Source organism: Natrix helvetica (genome assembly GCF_964273705.1).
Source record: "Natrix helvetica genome assembly, chromosome: 5".
Taxonomy (NCBI): Eukaryota; Metazoa; Chordata; class Lepidosauria; order Squamata; family Natricidae; genus Natrix; species Natrix helvetica.
The window spans coordinates 116,551,626-116,557,144 of NC_138551.1; positions in this window are offsets into that span (position 1 = coordinate 116,551,626).

Sequence of the window (5,519 nt, forward strand, 5' to 3'; positions counted from 1 at the left end):
TGTCAGGACACATCCAGAAAGTGATGCTGGAGAAGACAGTTCAGGGAATTGACTTCTGATGTCCTTCAACATGGTCTCTGGTCTCCAGAGATTGCTGGGGAAGGTCACCCAGAGCTATGGAGTTTGGTGCCACTCTAAGTTAATGCCATTGAACTCTAGTGTTGCCTGTCTTCTAATGACAAGGAGGCCATCAATGCCCTTGAACTCTGCCCAATGTTAAGAGTAACCCCTGGTTGGAATTTTTTTTAAATATCAGAATTTCATATATAAATCTTAAATTGCAGCTCATTTTAAAATTGCTTGTGCCTGAAGTGAAATTTCATTTGTTTTCTAGCAAAATTCATTTTTGGATAAGAGCTCATTAAGAAGCCAGAAAGGGACAACTTGTGGACTATATTGTTGGGTAAATAGGGAGAACATTATAGACTGGTTGGAAGCTTTTAATTTTTTTTTCTTCCTTGTCATTTCTGTGTTGTCTTTCCATGTTCATATAATACACCAAGATTCTATATTTTGACCTTTTTTAGTTTTTTAAAATAAAGAATGGACTATAAGGTCTACAGCTGAGATCTATCTATCTGCCATCCATCCATCCATCCATCCATCCATCCATCCATCCATCCATCCATCCACCTATCCATCCATCCATCCATCCATCCATCCATCCATCCATCCATCCATCCACCTATCCATCCATCCATCCATCCATCCATCCATCCATCCATCCATCCATCCATCCATCCAATCATTGCATTTATTGGCCACCCATCTTATCACAGGGAAGCTCTACAAAGATGGCCGAGATGCCCACAGTGTGGTGGTTGGTGCAACCTGATTTCTAATGATTTTTGGAGATCTGGTGGGGCTTCCTCTGTTGTGGGGATGTACCTGGGGGGGGGGGGTGACCTTCCCTTTGACCTTCCCATCTCTGAGGCTGAGACTTTCTATATCCAAAAACCTCCAAAGGGTTTGAAAGTCCTATTGAAAACTCCTTTGTTCCTGGTTTATTTGGATCCATTGTTCAGGGATTGTGTCTCTTCACTGGGGGTGGGAAACATTAATATGGACTTCTTGGCCTAGAAGGGGGAACTGGGGGGCTGAGTGAAAGGGGGGAACCAAAGGGACAGGAAGGTCCATCTTGACAGGGAAGAACAGAGCATGGCCCATATCCCAGGTCCACCGCTTGGAAGTTCTCCCACTCAACGTCCTTCAGATTCTGCTCTCAGGGCCTGGAGACCAGATCCTGGGTGGCTCTGGGTTCAAGCTGTGGCTTCTCAATGCCAGGTTGATGTGGGATTAGACTCTGTTCTCCTCCAGGGGGTTCACAGCCGTGCCTTACCAAAGCCGGCTTCTGCCCAGAGAGGAGGAAGCCCCTTCTCGGCCAGGAATGAGCCCACCCCAATGTCTGAGTTTGTCCCAGGGGAGACCCCAGAGGAGAGGAGGAGGAGGGGAGGCTGTGGTCATCCAGAGTTTCTTACAGGCTTTGAGGAGGCTCCACATGGACCTCTGATTTGTCTCAGGGGGGCTGCAAAGATCCCAGCCTGGTCAAGTATGTTGTGTGAACGTGGTCCTTGCAAGCAGAAAAGTGTCCCCAATACAGATAGTCCTCAACTTACGGCCACAATTGAACCCAATATTTCTGTTAAGTGAGACATTTGTTAAGTGAGTTTTGCCCCATTTTGTGACTTTTCTTGCCATGGTCAAGTGAATCACTGCAGTTCTTAAATTAATAACCCGGTTGTTAAGTGAATCTGGCTTCCCCATTGACTTTGCTTGTCAGAAGGTCGTAAAAGGGGATCACATGACCTTGGGACACAGCCATAACGGCCATAAACATGAATCAGTGGCCAAACATCTGAATTCTGACCACGTGACCCTGGGGAGGCTGCAAAGGTCGTAACTGTGAAAAACGGTCATAAGTCACATTTTTCAGTGCTGTTGTAACTTTGAACAGTCACTAAATGAACTGTTGTAAGTCGAGGACTGCCTGTGTATCCTATTATTCAGCTTCTCTCCAATGAATTGATCCACTTCGGAGTTCCCATAATCCACTGACTCCTCGGCCAACAGGTTCAACCTCAGGAAACAAACCATGGTTAAAAGTGGCACATGGGAATGCGGCCATTGGTGAAGTGACCGGGTTCAGTGGGTTGTGTGGATCTCAGCAGAGTCAGTCGGGTGTGGTGGTTGTGAAATCCCAGGGGACCCTGAGTTCCAATCCTGTCCTGGGCACTAAGCCAGCTAGGAGACTCTGGGCCAGCCACTCTCTCAGAGCCCTGGGAAAGAGGCAATGGCAACCTCTTCTGAACAGCCTTGGCGAGATCTCTGGGTCAGCTTCACCTGGGGGCTTCCTGACCACCTTCACACCCAGATGGCCTCCCTGCGCCTGGCTTCCTCCTTGCCGGTCAAGTGGCCTCCAATGGGCTGAATTTGGAGGGAGTTTTGCAGGAGGCTGTGCTGTGAGGAGGGGGCATGCAGGGGTCCTTCAGGGACAGAGGGGTCTGCAGGAGATCCTCCCCCTCCCTAGTGAGGGCAGGGAGGGAGGGGGGATGGGGGAGAGGGAGGCAGGGGGAGCCCCCCACCCACCCCATCTGCTCTGGGCAGCTCAGGGGCTGTCGGAAAGCTCACTGCTGAGGGAGGGGCCCTCCTTGGGATTGTCTGGAAGGGAGAGGAGCTCTGATGTCACAGGTGGGGACAGGTGGGGCTCCCAGGTGAGCCCTGGGAACCTGCAGGCCAGGTGGGGCTGGTGGGGTCCAGTGAGGGAAATGAGGTCAGCCTGGGCCTCTGCTGCCGGGGGCTTCTTCCTCCTGATCTGGGAAGTGGGGCACCCCATGGAGAGGGTCCCTCTGGCCTTGCAGTGGAGGGGAGGGGCTCTGCCCCAGGGAGCCCAGGGGAGAGGTAAAAGAAATGGGGAGGGGGAGCCGTATCTGTTGCCAGGATCCCCCGTCTGTGGCTGGGTTGCTGCGGACCCAGAGGGTGGGCATTGTTCCCCCAGGTGTGTCAGGGGTTGTGAAGCTGACCCAGAGGCTGGTCCTGCCCAGAGGAAGAGGCCGAGGCCGGAGCAGAGTTTCTGGGGCTCCTTATAGGGGGGCTAACCGGGCTTTCAGTGCCTTTGGGGGGATCCGGATGGGATCTGGCCCTCCTCAGCCAAGCCAAGCCCTGGAGGGGCCCCTCAGCCCCCTTTGCAGGACTCCACGGCAGAGCCCTTTCAGGGGGGACACGTGAAGGTCCCCCCCAAGGGGTTGGAGGCTTCTGGGTGCCCTGCAGAATTCAGCCGAGGGAGCCAAACTCCATTAACCGCCATGGAAGCGTCTCGTCTCCTTAACCTGCAATGGGAAGGAAGCCTCTTTCCTGGGCCCTGTGGAGTCATTTGAATGGGCCAACTTCACAGCTCACCTGAAGGGCCTCCAGGGGTTTCCAGGCATTTCTGTACCTGTTGGCACCCCCCCTCCCTCCCTCCCCCCCTCTCTCCTGCCAGGCGTTGGGAGGAACAATGGAGGCTGCTACTTTCAAGAGGCTTTTTCCAAGTCCTTCAGCCACAGCTACGCCGTTAGCAGAGGCCAAAAATGGAGGTTCAGAGGAGGAGCCAGTGGGCTCAGTGGTTACAGCAGGAGAGAACCAGCCAAGGAGGCTCTCCTGGAAGGTCCTGCCAGCCATTCCTGGTCCAGGGAGGTTTTGGGCCTGAGAGCCTCAGAATCTGGGAAGGTTTTGTGACTTTGCCCGACTCTGAAGGGCCAGGAAGGGGCTGAATTCGCAGGGCCTCCCAGGCTTTGCTCAGGGTTGGCTTAGGGCAGCCTCAGAACCAACCAGGGTGGCTCCCAAACCAGGATCAGGGTTTTAAGGTTATCTGGCGTAAAAAAACCATGGTTTGTGCATTACACAAAATCGTGTTCATTGTTTTCAGAATGGAAGTAATATCTTCAGACCACTCTGGAGGGGCCACAGAGACCCCCATCTTCCTCAGAGTCATGGAGGGTCCCCTCCAGGGTGAGGCCACCCACCTTTTCCACCTGGATCCCCCTTGGAAGACCCAGCCCTGCATGGCTTCTCCCCCACAGGAGCCTCTCCTGGAAAGACACAGAGCCCAAGCGAGGCTGGAGAAACCCCGGGGGCTGTGTCCCCCCAACCTTCAACCCTGGGACCCATAAACCAGGTTAGCCTCTTCCCAGGAATGCCCCAGATCTCTTCCTCCTTCTTGGCCATCCTGGTCCTTCTCTGCGTGTCTGGGCTTTGCTTTCCCCTGGGTGCCCCGTGCATGGAAAGAGGTGGCTGAGCAACATGGGATATGGTCTCCCCGCTTCCCAGGACTCAGATGATGGAACCTGGAGGGGGATTTTGCAGATCTGCTTCCCTTCCCCAACACAAGGCTCCCCAGCTTCCTTCTCCCAAGAGGGTCTCCCCACTCAGCTGGGCAGACTCCTCTGTGGCATCCCTGCAAGAGCCCCCTTGCCTGGCCTGTGCATGGGAAAGGATGGTAGGGGAACATGGGATATGGGTTTCTGCATTTCTGGCTCTCTGAAGATGGAAATTGGATTTTGCAGATCAGCTTTTCCATCTGCAAGGTCCTGAGCTCCCCTTCTCTCCCTCCCCTCCCTCCCTTCCTTTAATGGGGTGAGAGGCAGCCTTGATTTCTCCATCTCTTTTCATACCTTTCTCTCTCTCTCTCTCTCTCTTTCTCTCTCTCTCTGTCTCTCTCTCTCTGTCCCTCCCCTTCCTCCCTTCCTTCCTTCCATGGGGTGAGAGGCAGCCCTGATTTCATCATCTCTTTTCATTTGTTTTTTTTTCTAACTTCTCTCTTTGTTTCTGTCTCTATGTTGTTGTTTTTAACTTTGCAAACTTCTGATAAGTACTTTTTCACTAAAGTTGATTTTGTTTTTAGAGATTGGATGTATCAGTCCTTTTGTGATGATGCCCTTGAGGATTAGCTTTCAAAATAAAATAGTTTTTAGTTCCAACTCAACAGGCAGCTATTTCAGATCTGTGTCATACTATGGCATTAACTGCCCCACCCCCTGGTTTTGTCTTTATGCCAACAAATCTCAGATTTATTTTTTCTTCAGCCACAGGCGCCGTGTACTCCCTCTGGGGCCAAGCATGGAGACCCCAAACCTCTGAATTCTAAATGACCAATTTAATTCGATCTCTGCCCCTGTTATTATGAGCCACATGGGGATAATTTCCCTTTCATTTCCCTGAAGAGAATTTCCCAACAACCTTTGAGTCCAAGAACTGGTTGAATTATCCAGGGATCCCTCCTGAGAGGGAGAATAATGATAAAAGTTTCAGCTCTGCTCTTTGGCCGAATCTTCCAGGGGAGACTTTGGGCAGAGAAATATGGAGTTTTGGGACAAGCAAGGTCTGTGCTCTTGAATGTACGTCTCTCTCCTTTCCAGGTGAAGCTGAGTGTTTCTCTGTGTTGAGAAAAAGCAACTGGATGTTCCACTTTGTGAGAGTCCTTTGAATTCTTCTAATTCTTATTTAGAAACAGAAAAGGGATTGATTGATTCAAACTATGAATG